The 21,929-nt window shown below is 39.1% G+C and overlaps 1 long non-coding RNA gene across 2 annotated transcripts in view; it reads left to right on the forward strand.

Moving 5' to 3' along the window:
• The first annotated feature begins 5,415 nt into the window (after positions 1-5,415).
• The window catches only part of LOC125688213 (uncharacterized), a 42,390-nt gene continuing 25,876 nt past the window's right edge, over positions 5,416-21,929 (forward strand). For both annotated transcript variants that reach the window (XR_007374653.1, XR_007374654.1), the window contains exon 1: positions 5,416-5,453. This is a non-coding gene — a long non-coding RNA (uncharacterized LOC125688213). The remainder of the gene's footprint in view (positions 5,454-21,929) is intronic.

Below are 21,929 nucleotides of genomic sequence, written 5' to 3' on the forward strand. Positions count from 1 at the left end.
GTTCTTCTCGTGGAAAAATGTGTCATCTTTTAGAAGAAGTGCACTTTAATATGAGTTTTCTGTAGTTCTCATCAACATTTTATATTTAAATAATGGTTTTAAACATTAAAAAGTGGAGCCGCTTCTGATGTAAGAATAGCAAAAAGAAACATCATGCTTTCATGCATGAAATATGACAGCAATATCACAGTCTTGTCTATTGTAAGAAAACACATTGTAAAATGCTTTTAAAGTGCAACTTCATTACAAGGAAATAATGTTGATGCAAACTGTTGTTAGACATCTCAATCTAGTCTGATGTCTATATCCTTGTTGCACCAAATAAGATTTTTTCCTGTTTAATTAAGCAAATTTTTCAACAGTGTTAATAAAACATCACTGGAGCAGGCTCGTTGCTGTAAGTCCACACTGTCAGATCCTTCCCATTATGCTGGTTTGCCACAAGAGCCACTGTTGGTCATAAAGCCATGACCATTAGGTTAAAACTAATCCAGCTGCAAAAATTTCAAGTGAAATATTCTCAGGTGGATCAATATTACAATCTGATTTCTGAAGCAACTGCATAAATGCTGGTGGGAGCTGGAGATGTGAAGGATGGACAGGACTTGCCCCTCTGTGCAGTCATATTGATTCTTTTGAAGAGATTGTGAGACAATGCCTATAAAAGGGAGTGATAGCAACAGACTGCTGGAGGCTGCTTCTTATACCTGTGGTAATTGTGCAGGAAAAGAGAGGTCTGTACAAAGGGAAGAAGTGAGCACAGAGCCCCAGATCTAACAGAAATTTTCTCTTGAGATCTTGAGATCACATTTGCTTCTTTTTTTCCCCCCTTTTTTTCTTCCTGTCTGTTTCAGAGCTTGTTTATTCCATTAGAAATGTGTTAAGCACAAGATTACAATAACTGAAAACACTAAGGGGAATCTTTTCAGATAAAGAAGTATCTCTACCTCATAGTGTTTCACTGATTGTTTTTCTTAGATTAAAAGTGCATATTTTGTGGTAGTTTCTATGCTCTATTACTGAAGTGCTTTCTTAGTCAACTAATCTAAAGAATTTAATATCTGTGCAATAAATTATAGGGTTCTGTTCTCATATCACAGAATCACAAAATCACAGAATAGCCAGGGTTGGAAGGGACCTCAGGGATCATGAATTCCAACCCCCTGCCACATTCAGGGCCACCAACCTCCCCATTTAATACTAGACCAGGCTGCCCAGGGCCCTATCCAATCTGGCCTTGAACACCTCCAGAGATGGGACATCCACAACGCCTCTGGGCAGCTGTTCTAGCACCTCACCACTCTCTCTGTAAAGAAATTCCCCTGACATCCAACCTAAATCTTCCCTCCCTCAACTTAAAACCATTTCCCCTTGTCCTGCTGTTATCTACCCTTTCAAAGAGTTGATTCCCCTCCTGTTTGTAGGCTCTCTTTAGGTACTGAAATGCTGCAATGAGGTCACCCTGCAGCCTTCGTTTCTCCAGGCTGAACAAGCCCAGCTCCTTCAGCCTATCTTCATAGGGGAGATGCTCCAGTCCCCAGATCATCTTCGTGGCTCTCCTCTGGACCCTCTCCAACAGCTCCCTGTCTTTCTTGTACTGGGGGCTCCAGACCTGGGCATATATATGTATATGTGATATAATGTATGCTATCTGATAGCATAACAGAAGTATGATCTAAACTAGGCAAAATATAATCACTGTAGAATAACGAATGAAAATAATATGTTTATAAAAATTCAGAAATGGTACAATTGTTATTTCTTTCCTTTACCTGTAAAAAGAAAGGTGTGCTATCCTCCTAACTCCAATAGCTATGCCCAGCTCAGGAAACTCTCAATATAGTTCACATATCTATGTTCCCATTCCCCCCCTACTTCCTCCCACTCATTTCTTCAGCTGTTTCAGGCTGGAGAAAATATTTGAAGATGTTGATTTTTAGTTCTCTGGAAAGCTGTCTTCCATCTCTACTGTAAAACATCATTCCTGTCTCTGAGAAAGAGGCAAACACAGAAAAAGATTACTTTTGCAACTGCCATTTTGAAAAACCTCTCCAAAGCTTGTTAAGAGAGAATCCAGAAACCTGGGATAGCAAAATAGAAGAGAATGAAATCCTTTAGTGCTGCAGGGAGAAGTGTTTTGGCAAAAGATGGTAGCTCTATTCAGGCTGTGTGGGATCTCTATGCAGGAGAAGCAGTAGCAACATAGGTCCTGCTGAGGTTGCCTGCATTGCTGAATGAGTCATTGGAGAGACTATCAATGATTTTAAGACAACGGTTTCCAATATCTTTATCCTCTCACCAGTCTCTCACAGACTCTTGTTGCCCTCAGCCTGTGCTCTGGGGCTCTGATCCCTGTTCCAAAGGCACTCCTAAAAACACAGCAGGAAATTTTTAGGAATTTAGAGAATGGTTGATACTTGGGATAGATATGCCACCAGACAGGTGGTCTATAGCTGTCAAGGACAGAATGTACCTGGACAGACAGATGCCCCTGCCAACCTGCAGCACTCTGCGTATCATCCAGCTGAATACTGTGGGACAGTAAATTCACCCCCAGGCTGGGCGAAAACCGAGGCTAGGGAAGGAAGAAAAGTCTTCTACAAATAGATATTCTCAAACTGCCAGCACTAAAAATAGCAACCCTAGAAACCTGAGCAAGGGCAATCCCATTTTGTTAAGGTCAGATGGGAAAGCAAAAGTGCCTATTAGAAGTGATAAGAGACAACCAAAGTGTAGGAAAGATAACAGAAGCAAACAACAAATATCCAAGTCATCTAGACTTTGCCAGCACAGACTGGAGCTGAACCTGATAGTAGTTAACTTTAGGCTCAATGTACTTCTTCCTGGAAGTTTTTCTGCAACAAAATAACAGATGCCCATGCAGAGCTCAGGGCTCTTAAAGCTTTCTTACAGTTACAGCCAGGTGATCTTGCAGTACTCACTATTCTCTAAAGAGAATAGCTGCTGCCTCAGCTAGAAAGTGCAAGGAAGTGAGACCCTACAGCAGCTTCTCCTTTCATGTGTGAAGAATCACAAGAATTAATTCTGGTTACAGTGGCCAGCCTACCTGGGGATGCTATTGTTATTCAAAACATATGGTCTGTGCTGTTCTTGAGTCACAGAATACAAATTTGCATTTCATTGATATCAGGATTTGTTTTCTGTAGCTTTGAGGTAGCTCGGACTCTTCCTCATAGGATAGAGGGCTCCAGGACAGCAGAAGGGACATTCCCAACGGGTTTTGGGTAGATCAACACATTTCTCTTTGATGTAAAAGTACTTGAACTGAAGAAGTTGAAAACAGAACTAGAAAGTATAAACATCTAACATTTCTGCCAAACACTGTTTTACACACAAGTAGCAACATACAAAGTAATTTCACAAAAAAAAAAAAAAAAGAACAACTCAAAATAGGATTTCAAAATGCCTGCTAATTACTGTTAAGCCATCCAAACACCTACAGTACTTACATGACTGTTCTTTGTTGTCATTATGGTTTGTCCAACACTTTACACAAGCATTTGAGTGTGCACCAGAAAAAAACAACAACAACAACAAAAAAACAAAAACAAACCTCTAGCTGCAAAGAAAAACTTGAGTCACACTGAGCAAATGTGTGTATATACATATATACATATATACATATATATGTATATGATAAATTTATTCATATTACAATAATACAGACCTGTTCATGGAGTTCACAGGCAACCTTTTAGAAGAGCTCAGTAACTTTCGGCTAAGTCTGAAAGTATCTCAGGGGGATTCATTTTACAATTCAATGTTTAAATGTGGTATTCAGCCATGAGTTTCCAATAAATGTAGGAATTTCAATGAGATCTCTAACGTTTACAAGAAGTCAGTGACAGTTTTATTCTTGACCCTACCTCAAAAGATGTGAGCTTACTACAGGTTATGATATTCTTCTGGATCTTGAAAATGGGGAGCATCTGCAGAATGTGCCCTTCCTTAAAGTTCACTAGAGATTTCACTCTTGTGGACTGAGCAGCCATTACACTGTTTTGTCCAGAGAGTTTGAAGCCACAGGGAGTAGTTTCTCCGAAAGAGGCAACTGTAATTTTTCTGGACAGTCTTGACAGCTCCGGGTCCTATTCCTCCAGCTCTACCACTCTGCACAATTTGGAAAGTATATGTGAATGCAGCATGGCACACCTTGCAAAAATTTCAGGGCAACTGAGCCTCCACTGAAGTGGGTACTTTATGTTACAGCCAAGGAAGAAAGTATAAAAGCAAAAGGTGCAATTACAAGCATGACTAAGCAGTCAGATTTATACTGAAGACAAACCTCAGGAAAAAGGAAAAGGTGGGGAGGGGGGGGGGGGGGGGATGTTAGAAAAATTAAGGAACAGCTGAGTGCTAAAAAAATACAGTATTAACAATGTCTAGCTGCAGTAGCAGCGTTCATGTGCCAGAAACTCAGCTTCCTGTTATAGGACAAGGTTGCTATAGAAACTTACAACTGGGAGCTAAATAAAGTAATTTCTATGCTAGTGTTGGTGTCGGTAACTTCAGCACCTGATGCTAACCAAATTGTGCTCAATAAACAAATTTAAACTCTAAAAGCCTGCAATGAGTTTACAATGGTTTCTATACAACTGATTAATCTCAATTGATCTTGGCTTGGAACACAAGAGCATGAGAAATCACAGAAACAGAGAAACTGCTCAAAACACTGCTGAAGATACCTGCCACTTTTTTATTCTTATCTAATTTCCTTCTTCATCTGTGTATCTCTTTATTCTGTCTTTGCTTTTTTATTTAGAAAGTATCTTTTTCACTCCTGATATCTCTGATCCTCTCCATATGAGGGCTGCTCCAGAGGTAATACCTCCTATTTTATTATGTTTGTCCATGATATCAGAGACAGATGTTGGTAGTATGGAAGTAGAGGCTGAACTTTCCCACTAATATTCCTTTACATTTTGTTGTGTGACAGATGGCAGCAGAGGGCCAGTCTGACAGAATATTGTCTGACATGGAAGTGCATATGAAGCAAAGGTGTGTCATTAAATTCCTCCATGCAGAAAAAAAATGGCCCCCACTGATATTCATTGATGCTTCCTGAATGTTTATGGAGACCAAACAGTGAATATTAGCATGATATTGTACAACAGCAGTGCATCACCTCCACTGATCCAGATTCTTAGGAGCATGGCATGCAGGCTCTTGTTGATCACTGGCTGAAATGCACAGCTAGTGGTAATGTGTATGGGAACTGCTGAGTCACGGCCTGAACCTCTGATTGATCACCTGTGGCGAGCTGTGAATCAGCCAGAGGAGCACAGGTGAAGGCAATTCTCCTGTGCTGTCAGAAGGGGTGGAGCCTGGCTCCACCTCTCCTAGACCTATTTAAGAGCTGGCTACCAGTGGGGAGGGATCTCTTCTGGAGATCCCCTTTTCTGGTGTTTTTTGTGGGTGAGCCTAGTGTACAGGTAAGTCTTCTATTTGTTCTCTTGCTATCATAGTCCACTTTGCCTAACTCTCTTGTTCTTCTTTGTGATTATAGCATCTTAATATTTGTTGGTTATATGTAATAGCTATCCTGAAAAATAGTATTTTGTAGGTGAGAATTTGCTCTATCAAATAGTGTTATTTTGTATTTTGTATCTGTTTTAGTTTCCATAGAAGTAAATAGGAAGCATTACTTTCAGTAACCTACGTATGTGCATTTATCTATCTATATATGCTTGTTTGTATTCTGTTAAGCACAGCAGGACAGTGGCTGCTCACAACTGAACAGTCATGCCAAGACCAGAGGTTAAGGAGATCATGCTGAAGTAAATGTAGCCTAGCCCAGCCCTTGGTGCTTGCGTAACATAAAAGGTGTGTTTGCAACCCATTGACTTGAGGAGAATTTAGCCGCAAGCTGAAGTTTTCACACATGCTTAAATGCTGTGTTGAATAAGAATGAACTGCAATCCACATATGAATTTTAAGAACACACTTGCTGCTTCACTTCAGAGTTGCTTCTAAGTCTTTAGGTGACAAAGGATTCCATAAGGAAAGGATGAGGAGGTATTATAAACTGATTACTTCACATATGGAAGGTCTTAAATTGGGGAAATCAAGAAAGGAAGGTCGGGATATTAAAATGGAGAAGCCAGGGAACCTAGGCACTTAGTGTTGCTGGTGACAAGATGGAGGCTTCTCTAGGGAGATGTTCATAGCAAGGAAGTAACTGGAAGGGTACTAGCAACATCACACTCTCTCACTGGGGCCAGGGGAGCTCAGTAATTTTAGTTCCATAAGTTGGACAGGCAAAGATACAAACCTACTGTCATCCTTGCTGTAACAGGCAATTATTCACTACCTGTAAAGAGTAAGTAAGCTGAAAATTGAAAAAATGATGTTCTTTCCTCATTAGAGAATAAGGAAGACATATTTAGGTCTTCAAGGACACTTTGAGGGTCTTGCTTTTAATGAACTCTAATTTGTACAAATCATTTCAAGACTTGGCACTCTGCTAGACTTTACAATGTAAGTCTGTTTGCAGAAGTTCACAAGAGACTTGAGTGGATACTTAAGTACAGTAGTATTCATTGTGAAGTTAAACACAACAGTTCCTACAAGTGGTACATTTTGCCTTGCTGTTATAATTAGAAAGATTAGCATGGATGGGATGGGTGTGGGTGGGATGGTGCTACAATCAGAAAGACTGGTGCAGATAAGATGATATTACACAAAGAAAGGTGCTCACTCATCTCCCGAGATCTAGGTTTGCAGGAATAATTCCAGAAGGGAGGGATCTCAACAGTTCTCATACAGTTCCTGTACACTTGCTATTTCAAAAAAGAGTCCTTGTATAATCCGTCTACATAGTAAGTGACACATACTTTGTTTTGTCTTTTCTATATGCTCTGCAAGTAAGTATAGAAAAACCAAAAGAGCCACACTTCAGTGCCGTGCAAGACTGGAAAGCAATGTTTGTAACCCACGTCCATTGCTTCTTTTCCCACCTTTTTTGTCCTTCATATCATTTCCTCATTCATTCTCCACCTGCTGCAATGTTCCTGAGTAAGTGGGAAACAATACAGCTTATTTCTTCTTTAAGGAAAAAAAAAAATCTCTGGGAAACTTAGCTTTTTATTTTTTCTTTTTCTTTCTTTTTTTTTTTGTTTGTTTCTTCTCAACAACACTGTTTCATGTTACCTAAGAGCAGCTGCAGATAATATGTATTTTAATTTCTGTTCCTGACATATTAGTTCTTCCACTTGAAATGTCTGTGCTACAGAGCATCATATACTTCCCTGAGATGGTTCTCCCTCTGGCAGGATCTGAGATTCCAAATACTTAAAAAAAACAAAGAGCTGCAAACTGGTCTCTTCCCTGTCATCCATCTCAGGACCTATGCCAAGCCTTCAGGACTTTGTTTCAAACTTGAAGCCTTTGTTTTCTGGTGAAATTGCAAGGAAAGACAAAAGTGTTTCAGTTCCAAATGTTCTGCTCAAGCTGTAGTGATTTCCACAAAAGCAGATCCCTATACTCAGAGTCTGACAGTCTGGTGACCTCTGACTGAAACACGGAGGGATTTTTCATGGGCAAACCTTCTGATGAAGGGATGTCCATAGGCACTTCATACTGCATAATTTTAGTCATGTTTTTGGTTTTTTTTTTTTTTAGAAATAGACAAATTTTAACAGTTAATCTTTGTCCATATGTAAAAAAGATTTTTGTTCCTAATCTAATTAAAGTTAATAAAAAAAAATGTGATAATACAAACTATGGACTGGAGCTTGCTAGGGCATACACACCTGCTTAATTTCATATGCACCAAGGGTCACTGCAATGATTACTTACAGCACATTATATTTAGCATGTATGTAACTATTTCCAGGATAAGTGTGTAACAGGTCAACATTCAATACACAGCAAACTTATCCTGTGGAATAAGTATTATTTGAAGGATCAAAACTTGAAATCCTAGATCTGAATGACTGTGGCATATGGAACTTCAAAACATAAATGTAGGGGTCTATAAGTTGCCAATAATATTCCTTCTCTAAACTTCAACAGAAAAATTTAGCTAAACGTTTTCGTAGGCTGGTATTTTCAATGTTGTTTTTCACAGTTATACCTACGCATATTTCACTTTAAAGAAGCTATCAATTTTTAAAATAAGGAAATGGTATTTGGTGGACAAACTTTTGTTTATAAAATAAATTTGGATTTTTAGTGGGAAGATGGTAGGAAGCTGTTAGCTGTTTGTGGGAACAGTTCCTTGTGTTACATGATATTTTTGTTTTCGTTTCTTAGCTCCACTTCAAGGGAAAAAAAAATAGGAAGAGAGAAAGTTACAGTAACTGTTTATGAAAGAAATATCTCTCTTCTTTAGTGCTTATGCATGTTTGACCAAGCATAATATTTCTTCTTAATAAGTCTTAAGCATTATTTAATTTGTAAGAAACTTATAACATTTTTGAAAAATAATGATGGGAAAATTACTTCAGGACTTTGTAAGCACTTTACAACTTTAAGATGCAAACTGGGCTGATTATTTCCATCTCTCACATGCCTGTGATGAGGTAATTGTCAGAAGATGTTGAAGTGGGAAGGATGTAGGGGCAAAGGTGCAGCTGGTTTGGGTTGATGCTGGAACTCTGGGTGCTGGCTGGGTCAGTAGCAGTGCAAGTGAATGAAGTTGAGTCTGTCTGGACTTCTTTAAATTAGAGATTCATTCTTTATCTATACTTTCATGCAGATCCATAGTGTCTGTTGCATGGGTGCATGTCTGCTTTCACAAAAAAAGTGTCTGGGGTTTCAATATATTTGTATGTAAATGTCATAGGTAAACCACAAATAAAATAAGTAAACAGTAGTAAGATCTGTCTTGGAAAAGGCCTTCATATAAAGCTAATCTGGAGACTACTGAACCTGGAAATAAAATAAAATAAAAAAAAACAATGTAATGGAAGACAAAATATGAGGGTGGAGAGATCTTTAAGGTAATCATCATACAGGAGTAAATTTTGCTGAGAAAACTCATCTGAGGTGGATGAATGAGCAACTGGGAGAAAGGAGGTAGTTGTCTTAGCATGTGACTACAAGATCAGATACACCTAAGAAAATGAGTGGATGGGTTGCTTAAAGGATTTAGAAGGCAACTGTCTACAAGACTGCTCAGAAGGCATATACCTGAATAAGACTAGAAGGATATAACCAGAAATAAGAAGCTGTGGTACTATGTGATGTTAATCATGATATAAAGAACATTTTCTTGTAGTTGATTCAGTGAGCTAAGAATCATAGAATACAGTAACTCAAATTCAGATGCATTTATATGGAGGGCTGGTAGAAGGATATGTAAGGTTGAGAACAAAAACAGTTCAAAAACAAAAAAAAGAAGGATTTCAGTGACTACCTGAACTGCTACTTGTTACAGCTGGGAAAAATTAGCACAGTAGAATGGTGACACAGGAGTGAAATAGCAAAAGGGACAACCAGGAAAGGAATTCTTGTCTGTCTCCAAGGATCTAGGCTCATGGGGGGGGAAAACTCCACAAGGGAGGGATCTCCAACCAGAGATCCTTCAACAGTGGAAGCCAGCCTTTAAATGGGGTCTAAGAGAGGTACAGCCAGGCTCCACCCCTTCCAGTCACACAGCTGAATTGCCTTCACCTGTGTTCCCACAGCTGACTGGTCTTTCTCCATATGATCAATCAGTGGTTTAGGCTGTGACTCAACAGTTCCCATACAGTACTAATGCAGTTGACAAGTCTCAACATAGATCTGTTGGGGAAAATCTGTGTTTCTTGAAGGATCTAGATGTGCTGAGAATGACCAAAGTCCTGTCTTTACCAACTCAGTTGCCCCATGTATTGTCTAGTGTGTCTGGTACTAAACTTGTGGATACTTAGTATGAATGAACCAGTGCTGATCATACCTGATGATCAAAGCATTTGAATGCTCATAGCTCTCAGTAAGCATACAAAAATGTCATAAGCCTGTAAAGAATACCTTGTAATACAGTGAATAAAACTGGCAGAAGGTGGAATTACAAATTCAGCAACCTTTGCAAGTATTTCCTAAAATGCTCATTTAAAAATAAGAATGAAAAACAGGTTGTAAAATCTCTGAAAGCTGAAGACTTATGTTTACAGTAAGTACAATAGTTTTCCTGAATACATAAAAGCCTGATACATAATGGTCTGTATTTTACACAGTGCAATAATTCTACTATGACCATCCATGGTTTCCATTCATGTGTAGAAGATACATGATATTGAAAAGTGTATTACCTTAGAAAGTCCTATGGATAGCCCAGCTGATATGTTCATTTCCATTCCAAGACTCCAAGGTTTGTCAATGCCATTAAGGGAGTACTGGAGTGCAACAGCAAACATTCAGACAGGTTGCTGAAATGATTAGCTTTGCTAACCAAAATATAAAAGGACATCACATTTTGTGTTATTATGAAACAAAAGAAGAGTGACAGATGCATGCTGTTTCTTATAAAATACAAGGTGTGAAAGAGTGTGCTTGTTGAATTTGAACTCAGTTGTTGTGTTGTGGCTCCTCTAGCTGGTACCTTGAACAGGGAACAGGAATGCGAAGCATGTTAAATGCTCAAAAATACACCAAGTAAGATCTCCCAATTCCAGTGCACTGTGGATGCTGACAGGGAGCATAAGACACTAAATGTCATGCTCAAAAAGTGACTTTCTTCTAAATGGATGTTAGATTTTTGACAGAGCTGGGAATGTTGTACCTCTTCTTACACGCTTATAAGCCTTGTATGGCTTGTTAAGCTAATAAAGTCTCATTGAACTGAAACTGCTTTCTAATTATGTTGTGTGGCAATACCTGTGGAAACTCTTTGCCTTCAATAGAATTGCTGAGTGGAACTGATTGGGTGTTAGTGAGGGACCTGATAAACAATGCTCAAGGAGAGATAGGATTCAGCACTCTCGCTCCTGCATCAGCCATTTGCACAGAATGTAATAAGAACAAAATCCAGTAAAGCACTCAATGCGATATGAATGGCTATGCAACCCTGTCGAATATAAAGATTCTGTTGTACAGACATCACTCAGCACAGAAGTACATATTTGTACAGTCAAGTAGACTTAACACTTCTCCAAGAACATTAATAGTTTTGTCATCCAAAATCTGGAAAGAAAACTCTCTGACTACAGTGCAGTGTTAGAAAGTGGCATTCCTTTATGCCTCACAGTAGATACCGGGTGACTTGACAAAACAAGTGCTTCCTTTCAGAGTTCAGGTTCTACATTTAAACAGTTAAGACATATATATGAAATTGGCATACATATTCATAATTTTCCAAGAACTCATTAGTATATGCTGATGTCCCTAATGTCCATGGGCATTCGCAGTTGCATTTAGGGTGGTTGTAAGCCCATTTAATTAACCCTGTTTTTCCTCCATCAGCTTAAACACAGACAACACAGACTTTTGGCTAACCTTAAGTTATTTTTCCCCAATTTGGCAAATTCCAATGCTTGTTAGGCTGTAGTGAGCAACTTACAAAACAATATATGTGAAATCTGAGGATGGTGTCTTTGCACCTGGTGCATGCAAAAGATAAAAGTAGCCAATTATGAGTTCGGTGTTTCTCATGAAGCAGAATTAAAAGAAAACAAAGCTGTTCACACACCAAGCAAAGCTGAACTGAAAAGTTATAGAATTAGCATTTTCTTTTTTTTTTTTTTTTTTTGCTGAATTAGGATATTGGTCCTTGAACTAATATAATGAACATAACACTAAGCAAACCAGCCTATATCAGTTTCTCCCACTCACTTTTAAGCATAGCTTTTATATCAGGGATTATTCTCCTGTGATACTGCTTTGAACAGCATAGACTGCGGAGATGAGCTCTGTGGAGAGGGACCTAAGTGTTCAGACTGCTGTGTCCAGTTCTAGGCTCTTCAGTTCAAAAAAGTTAGGGATCTCCTTGAAGTCTAGCAGAGGGCCACAAAGATGATTAAGGGCCTGGACCATCTCCCATATAACATGGGCTGAGTAACCTGGGTCTGTTCAGCCTGGGAAAATGAAGACTTAGACTAGATCTGATAAATGTTTCTAAATATCTAAAAGGAGGTGGAAGGCAAATAGGTGAAGCTCTTCTCAGTGGTGTGTAGTGACAGGGCAAGGAGTAATGGCCTAAAACTTTAACATAGGAAGTTCCATACTAACATGTGGGTGAAATTCTTTACGGTAAGCATGATGGAGCCCTGTAACAGGTTGCCCAGAGGTTGTAGAGGCCCCTTCTATGGAGATGTCTGTCTGGATGTCTACCTGTGCGACCTATGGCAAGGTACCTGCTTTAGCAGGGGGGTTGGACTCAATGATCTCTTGAGGTCTTTTCTGACCCCTGTGATTCTGTGATTGTGGTGGTTTCACCCTAATGGGCAACTCCACCATAACTCTCAAAGTAAGAGGAAAATATGATGAAAATGGGCTTAAGGATTAAGACAAAGAGGAAGATTGCCCACTAATTACTATAATGAGCAAAACATAGTATAGGAGGATAAATGTAACTTATTGCTGATGAGAGCAGTCTCATCTAACTAAAAACAAGCAGAAAACACCTTCCCCCACCATCCACCCTCTTCTGTCTCTCCATCTGAGCAGCAGAAGGGAACGGTTGCCGTCAGTAAGTAACGCTTTGTCCCTGCCGCTCCTCCACGGTCACTCTCTGCCCATGCTCCATGTGGGGTCCCTCTCACAGGATGCTGTCCTTCCTGACCTGGTCTCACACAGGCTTACCACAGGCTGCAGCTCTCCCAGCCCTCCTATTCCACTGCAGCCTCATCCCAAGCTGCAGCTCCAGGCTGCTCTTGTGGGTTATCCATGGGCCACATCTCCCACGCCATGCAGCGAGCTCTGCTCTGTGTGATGCCTGCAGTCTGCAGGGGGGCAATCCGCTCCTCCGTGGGCCTCTACTAGTAGAGTTACAGGGAGCTGCTGCTGTGTACCTCCTGCCGCTCTGACCTCGGTGCCTGCAGGGCCGTTCCTCCCACATTTCTCACCCCTCTTTCCCAGCTGCGGCTGCACAGTATTTTCCATTCAGTAACTCCACTCTCCTAGGGTCGCTCACGGTTCATCTCCTGGGCGCTGCTGGCAGAGCCCTCCCCAGCTATGAAAATCTTGCCACATAAGTCCAGTACTTCATGACAGGTGAGTTTTCTGTCCAAGAAAGATGGAAGTTATTACATATTGCCTCATTTGCATTTTCATTTGACTTATTTCCCGTTTTTCTTTTTTTTTTTTCCTTTAACATCATCTTATTGTCAGTCCCAGATGAATGCACTACCTTCTTCTACTAAAGGTGCGGCATGTTTGATGGCAGGTTCTCAGCATGTTGTGGTTTCTTACAGAGTAATAGATAACAGCATATCAACAGATTTATCAAGTTTCTCTGAATGCATATTTAAAAAAAATGCCAAATGCTTTCAACTTGGTTTTGGCGAGTCTTTTGAATCTCATTAAAATGCAACCTTGAGGGAGTTTAGAGATCTGAAGCAGATGTAATTAGCTCTTTCTTTAAAGGAAATTTGCCCTTGCTGACAAAGTATGAGCCAAGATGATTATGATTCTTGCAGGGTTTTGTATATATAAACTCTTAAAACTGTAAGAGTAAGTCTCCCTGCAGGTACACTTGAAAACAATCAAAAAAATGATTGAGGATTTGCTCCTGATGTAATGATGTAACTCTGACATCAGAACAAAGAGTGAATGTTTCTCATTACAAGTAAAATCACAGGTATGCATACTGGCATTTCCATCCTAGCAAATTGCTTGACCCACACACGATTTAAATCACAGTAGAGGGTGTGGAAATAGCACTTGTCTGCATACATGACACAGGATTGGAAATTGAAGTGTTTGCAAGCTTTTCCCTTACTAGCATTTTTCTGGTGTGAGATTAACATAAACTGTAGTTGCCACTTGATATTCATGTCAAGTTAGCATACTCATGAGGGAAAGCTGGATTTTGCCTTCAGCCATAGGCAACGAACTCCTTTTTTTTTTTTTCTTGAGATTCACCTCTAAATAGATGCTGAACTGGAACCAGGGAGTAGTGCGAGACGTTCTGGGTACTTTATTCTAAACAGTTATTGCCAAGCTGGAATGTGCCAGCTGCAAGAAGCTGTTTCCAGGACTTTGCAAACCTCCCCCAGCCTGCTATTTCTGATAGCTCAGGCTGCAGCTTCCCACAGAAGCTGCAAATTCTCAGCCCAGCAGAAGTAAATATGGTGTCACACCATAGGTGTTGACTGAAGCGTGCTGTCATAACAGAGAAACTGTGTTTGGCACAATCTGATAAAGGAAAGAAAATTTGGGAGTATTGTGGGGAGACTTTTTTCTTTTAAAAAAAAAACAAAACAAAGCAAAACAAAAAAAAAACACACACAAAACTTATGCAGTCTGCATACATATTTTCTCTATCATTTGCTTGAGTAGATCCACTGTTAGTATTTTGCTCTTTAAATACTAAGTATTTGTTTTGTTTTTAGAGACCTTTATGAAGCAATGCAGTACATGTGTGCATACTACCTCAAATGTTTAATGTTGTCCAAAATCACATAAATCTGCTTCTGATCAAATGACAAAATGAAGCTCATTTTGGACCAACTGAAAATAAGGATTGCATAGATTTTTGCCATACCAGCTTTCAAGTGATGCAACTGATGCTTGCTTTTATCCTCCTGTGGCTCTGCTGATTGTCCAATGCTTCTGGGAAGGGTCTGGAATGCCAGTGTGCACAAAGTAAAGCTGTGTTATCAGTATATCAGTAATGTTATCCCCCTATTCTTGACCAATGACCGGTGCAACTTGTTGCTTCAGGCAGTTATAAGCTTGCCACTCGCTTTAGAAGAGCATTCAGCTAAAACAGAACAAGAGTTTAAAAACTTAATATAATCAAAGCTGAAATATATTTAATAATAGTGAGATATTGTAGTGATAATATGCATCCCGAATGGCACGTCTGTGGGGCAAGAGAGTGATTTTTTTCCTGCAGTTCCAATCTTAAACGTGTGTATCTTGCCCTTTTTTTTTTCTCATGAAGCTGGTTATTTGCACCTCTCTGGAGTTAGTAAAATGATTCCAGCAGTGACTGGTTGTCATGGTTTTATGATTTTTGGCATGATTTGCAAAGTCCCTCTAGCCCACTGGTCATGGGAACCAGGCTGAACCAGCCTGTAAACCATTGACACTGGTCAGAGTAGAATAAGCAGATTTTCAAAGTGTAAGAGATTGCCTTCCACAAATCTAATACTCTCTTATTCACTGTGTTCAGAGTTCTTTATAATTTTGCCTCTCCCTCTTCTCTACTTGCAGTTATCATCTGCTGCTGAATATTACCTTACTGAAAGCCTCACTCTGAGTGATGTTAATATAGAAGCCATGTGTCTTCCATTGGTGTTGTTTTTGTAACTTCATAAATCTAGGATAAGTCTAGAGTGACCTCAGCCTTTAGAGGTGTTGTCTGCCTATGATTTGAATCCTCGCTCGCTGGTTAGAGGAATGCTGATATCAACATAGTTAACACTACATAATTCAAATGAATTTGAGTCACCTACCACTTTTTTTCTTCCTGTCAATCATTTCCTAAAACAACAGTGCATTATTTCATAATATTTTCATTTATTCAAGCTATATGTCATGAAGTCTGATATTTTGCTTTGATTGACTTGTGTTTAAATATCAAAAGGTAACAAGAAGTCCGTGTTTTCTGAAAAAGCTGATGGTGTATTTTTTTTTCATTGTGTACTAAAGACCTGTAGAAGAAGCCTTGAACTAGTTCTAAGGGTTCAGTGCATGCATATATATATGCATACCCGTATATGCACATGTCTGTACTGTCACAGCAGTATGTGGCAGTACCTGCTTCAGCAGAGGAAGTATAGTAACAGTGTTCTCATGGCATTGCACCTAGCCCAATAAGCTCTGCCTCCCAGCAGGGCTTTCTGCTTTTGGACCCAAAAGTATTTCAGCCATAGACAATTTTATCATCACGCTGTATTGTACAGGCACCCAAATGCATGCAGTCTGTGTGCTATCGCACAGTTGTGCCTTGAGCTCTGAGGATCCCATGTCTGAACTGCCAGGCTGCTGTTGGATTTGTGCTGTGCTGGAAGTTGTGATCCTAGAAGGATGCAGGCAGTCACTGTTTTGGTAGCCAAAGAAGCCTAGGAGAAAAAATACCAGAGAATGTTATCTCTCTGTAGGCAATCATAGAACAACATAGGCAAAAAGGCTGTCTTTCACAAGGAGGAAAGCAGTGTGACCAGCCTATTTTAAGCCTGTTTGTCTCCAAGTCATAGTCGTTCTTTCACACAATCATGAGAACAAGTTGTATTGATAGAAATAAGAGCAATCAGAAAATGTGCAGTTTACAGAAGTCTGACACATACTGTAATCATCTCTTTGTGACTGTAAAGCCCTTTGAAGTCATTGCTGTCCATATCGGGAAGAAGTGCTGTTTCCATCTTTATTTATTTATTTATTTTACATTGGAAACTCGGGATTCAAATATTTTTAAAAATGTTTATTTAAAAAAAAATATAAGTATTGCTTTTCCCATTTTGAGTTTTTGGAGGCAAATATACTGTAACTATAGTTATAACTAACTGTATATATTATCAAATATTTATTTGATAATATAATTGTCAAGGTATTTAAACTAGTAGAGGATGTATGTGTAGCTTGCTTAATTCTGTGTCATAGAAGAAGGGAGGCTTGATGCTCTGTCTCCTTTGTGTTGTTAGGCAGAGCATATGTAGGTAATACATAGACTAACATAGGCTGGAAGGATATTCTGATCAATTCCACTGCCAAAGCAAAGCCATGAGGATCTGCTCCATGATCTTCTCAGGCACAGAGGAGAGGCTCACTGTTCTGTAGTTCCTGGGTCTGCCTTTCTTCTGTTCTTGAATATGAGTCATGCTTCCTTTTTTGCAGTTACTGGAGACTTCACCTGACAGCCACAACCCACAGCTTTTCAAATATGATGTAGAGCAGCTTGGGTACCGTGTCAGCCAGTTCCTTCAGGACCCTTGGATGCACATTATCCAGCCCCATAGACTTGTATTCATTCTGCCTCATGGGTGATCCTGGATTTGTTCTGCTCTTACAGTGGGGGGAATTTTGCTGCCTTAACTCTCACCTAGAGGGTCAGAGACGTGAGAGGAATGGGAAACCTGACTGCCAGTGTAGACTGAGGCAGAGAATTCATTGAAGTACCTCAGCTTTCTCCATGTCTGCTGAAGCCAGTTCTCCCTTGTCATTTATCAGAGAGGATACACTCTGTTTTGCCTATCTCTTCTGACAAATATACCTATGGAATCCCACATTTTCCATATCCCTTGTCAAGTTCAGTTCCATCTGCACCTTGGTTTTCCTAATCCCATCTCTGCATGTCCAAGTGGTATCCCTGTTTTCTTCCCAGGCCACCCATCCCTGCTTCAACTGTCTGTACTTTCTCCTTCTTTTCCCTCAGTTTTACCAGCAGATCGTTGCTCAGCCATGCCACTTTCCTGCCTTCTCTGTTTGATTTCTTATGCTGGGGGATGGAGAATTCTTGTGCTTTCAGGAAAGTGTTCTAAAAGAGCTTCCAGCTCTATTCCATTCCTGTGTACCTGTGCTTTACTGTTCAGGTGAAGAAAAAAAATAGTTAAGGGCTTAATTTAAGAAGGTCAAAGTAGTAAACAAATTTAAAAGGGTCAGTGTACTTCCGAGTGTAAAATAGTGTCAGACAGCGGAAAGATTGCTTTGATCCTAATTCTCTGCATCACATGAAGATGTCGATCCTCCTTAGGCTTCCCTGACACTAACAAAACAAGACAAGAGCTGACTTGCGAGACCTTGTTTTGCTGATGTAGACTTTGTCCTCTTCCGGCAGAGTATTTCAGTGTATCAGTGTATAAATAGCCCTTAGAGACCTATGGCTCAGAGTTGTGCTATTTGCTATATGCAAGCAGAAACAATTAGAAGTGATGAGTCTATTTAATTGATTTGATTTGTCACAATGTGGCTTTTTTTGGATGGTTTTATTCTCCCCCAACTGTACTTTGTGGTACACCGCTTCTCTGCACACAAATAAAATCAGAAATCTATTGTTCATAGTATGCAGTAATATATATATATATATTTAGATACAGTTATGAGACCCAGTTGTACAGATTCATTGAATACAATTGCAAATCCATTAAAAAAAAATAAAATTGGCTTGTAAGAGAGGACTGTGTTGGTCGAGGAGCTTTTTGTTTGCTTGTTTTGTTGGTTGGTTATGTTTATTTTCTTCAAGGAAACTGCTCTTATTTATTAAAACAAACAAGCAACAACAACAAAAAATCATACAAAAAAACAGCTCCCAGATTTGTACGCTTAGCTCTGTAATCACAAGCATTGTTGAAATGTTTTTGGCCAACAAGCAAATCCCATGCTGATTTCAAGGCAGGGTCAATTAAAACAAGTAAATGTATTTTTCTCTTTCTAGGGAAGCTTTTGCAACAGAAATGAAACAAATTATGTTCTACTCCAAAACATAAACAAACACCAACTACTGAAAATTTTCATTTGGGAACAAATAACTTATGGCATAGCATGGAAATGAATGGTTTATGTGTGTTTATGTGTAATTCTTTTATTATAGCATTCTACAACTAGTTCTAATAGTCCCATTAGCTTAATCACTCTTGATTTCAGATCTTCTCATTTGTAGCAGTCCCTATTAGGGTACAGCAGGCCTGTGGCAATGAACACAAACATGGATTAAGAGTCATAACACATAACTGTGGTTGATTTATTTATTTTTCAGTGACTATTTTACAGCCTAATATACAATAGTGACAAACTTTGCAGTGTGTTTTCCTAACAATGCTCCTTTGCTGCATAGCCATTTTTTATTTTGGGACATATTGCTTCCCTGGGACAGCAGAAAGCTCACTTAAGCAGCACTGTTCCTATATCTTCAGCAAAGATGGGAGTAACTAATTTACTATGAACGTGTACCAGCAAACTGATGACAGTGATGGCAATGGGAGACTATTTGAACTTCTTCTGAGGCAATATACCTTCAAGTAGTGCTCTTACTTGGGACTCCATAGCTTGTCTGCTGGCAGGACAGAGAATTGGGTGGCTAGGCACTTTGGCCCACTCTCAAACTGTTTTCCTTCCAAGATGGAAGGCTTTTTTTGTTTTGTTTGCTTGTTTCTTTATTTTTTCCCCTTCTGTTTTTCCTTCTCCTGTTAACTCAAATGTTAGTAAGCATGTAAAGTATCATAAAACTAATGTATCTTGATGATGACTGCTAAACTTCTGATGGGATGTGCTACTTCCTAAAAAGAAGGACTGGAGAGGAAGGGGAGAAATAAATAATACTTCCAATACCACCCCAAAAATGTGGGAGGAGAAATAGTTAAATGTGTCTCTGGAATAAATAGCAGAAAGCTCTATCAATATTGACAAATACAGCAAATGTATCAGTGATAAGATTATTATATGAAAATAAATATTCAATGTACTACTCATGAATGTTTGTATTGCTGAGGTTATTTTTGTCATTTTTTTGTTCTATAGTTGTTTCTGTAGTTATAATCAATTTTGAGGGATAGTATTTATAGATTTTCTCCTCGTATCCAGATAATCAGTGCATAATATAGCATGATTGGGTGTTTTGTAACATGATGATACTTTTGAGGCTGTGAAGCGAAAGCTGCTAGTCATCCTATCATGTTTCCCTTCATGTTGTTTTCCTGAATTATGGTATCCATCTCCAGTTGTCTTGACATCCCCTTGCAAGGCTGCAAAGTTGTGCCCTTTTTCATGACCTAATCTAAGAAACACGAGAGTTCACAAGAAGCTTCCAGTCCCAAAAGTAAGCAGCTTTGCTCTGGGTCAATTGTCATTTGAAAACAAAAGTCTGTATAATGTTGAGAGGAGAGGAGCTGCTCACATATCTGTGGATCACAAACTGCAGTTGAGGTCCAGAAATGTTTACAAGAATGCCATCTTGAACTCAGCCTTTAGAAAAAATCACGTACACCCAGTCATTTGAGACATGAAGCTTAGACAGCAATTCAACTTGAAAATCTTTCTTTCCTTTTTGAGCCTGAAATGACAATCACAAGTGTACGTTGTGGGCTGCCACATATGCACAGCAAAATGAGACCATTTCTTCAGTTTATGTAGGTCAGAGATCATTAGATACTCATTCGTTTGTACTCTTATTTTGGTTGCTATCTGGTTAATATAAACCCACTGCCTACCCAAGAATAACAAAAAGGCTGGCTTAGCTTCCTTTATCCACACTCTTCTGTAAACCTAACATGGAGAAGGGTATGTTAGATTGCACTGTCTCATATGCAGCTACAGTGACATATCTGTTGGTGTACAAGCAAGCTAGCCAGTACAGTCCTTGGCTAGCTCTTGGTGTGTAACAGTGCTATCTCTGGTGATAGAATGACATATTCTGGTGGGTTTACTTCTGTTCTTACTACAAGAGTTGAAAAAATTGGTTATCTTCTGGGGAAGAGAAGGAAGAGGGAAAAAACTAGTCTGATAAGAATGGATGCTTACTAGTTGTCTGTGATATCTATTACTGGTTCAAGCTTCTAGGATAATGAAATCAGTATATTATTACCAAACTGACAATTGGCTTTAGAAAAGTAGAACGTGTAACTGTAAAATAAAATCGCATCACATCATAAGGCTGAGGATGTCAACTGGAGGAAATAAAAGTTAAACCAGGATGTTTAGATTTGTCCTTAATTTATAGGAAGAGAAAATCCATATATAAAATATTTGAGAGGTAACAGTCGTAAAGAAACATTTCATAATGCTTTGAGGAGCCCCAGAGCACAGATCTTTGTTATGGTCCATCTCATGCACAAAGTGAACAAAGACCAAATCAGCCAAAGGCAAGGGGAACTTTGGAGGGATTATAAGACACTTAGGGTTTGCATGGCATCATCAGTACAATTGCATGGAATGCTGCAGATGTTTAAACAGCATGTTTCATTGTTGTTATTCCTCTCCAAAAAGAGAAGAGGTCGTTTAAGGTCTTAATACAGAAAAATTTTTAAACCGGCTATGAACAGGGGTCTTATTTTCAGAAACACCTTTAACAATAACAAAGGAAGTCTCAAGATGATGCATGATCAGTGCATTTAGAGCAAAAGACAGTAATAAAGGAATTCATAACAGAGTAATTTTGGGGAAAAAGACTATGGCATCAGTTTAATTATGAGTTACTTTACTAGTTTACTTCACCTTAAGGGAATGTAAAGAAATAAAAGGTTCTTTTTTTTTTAATTTAAATTGTAATAATATTTGTCTTTGGATGCACTGGTTCAGCCAGCAGAAACCACTGTAGACTAGTTGCTGTTTGTTTTGCAGGACTCTACTGTGAAACAGTGTACCTTTTCTGTATTCTTATAATGTTCTTCTAATATTCTGTGCCCATGAAACTTTGAGAGGAAAACTTCAGTTTGGAACTGGTCAGCTGAAATATGCAGAACTCCTGTTCTTTTGCAATTGATCTCCAAACATTCAGGGAAGCCTCTGTTCTTGCTCTTCCCATTCCTTCTCCATGTTCTGACCCCACATCCCTTTTGTATACAACTCCTTTCCAACTGCTATTTCCATCACATAGCTCATACCTTCTCTTTTTGCTTTTAATGTCTTCAATATTTTTTTCTTGTCCCTGCAAAATAATTAGTACTGTCCAACTCAATTTCTTTTAAACTTCTTTTGTCAGCAAATGCCTGTACATCACTAAAAAAAAGTTACCTATAATAAATGAGTGTAACTAATCAATGTAAACACATAATAATGAGTTCTAATTAGTTATATAGTCTGAATAAACACAATGAGCCCTCTCTTCCAGTCTACCTTTTCTTTTGCCACTTAGCTTGTTGCTGACTCTGAAATTGTTGGTATGTTTC

Source organism: Lagopus muta, chromosome 1, assembly GCF_023343835.1.
Source record: "Lagopus muta isolate bLagMut1 chromosome 1, bLagMut1 primary, whole genome shotgun sequence".
In the NCBI taxonomy this organism is placed as follows: Eukaryota; Metazoa; Chordata; class Aves; order Galliformes; family Phasianidae; genus Lagopus; species Lagopus muta.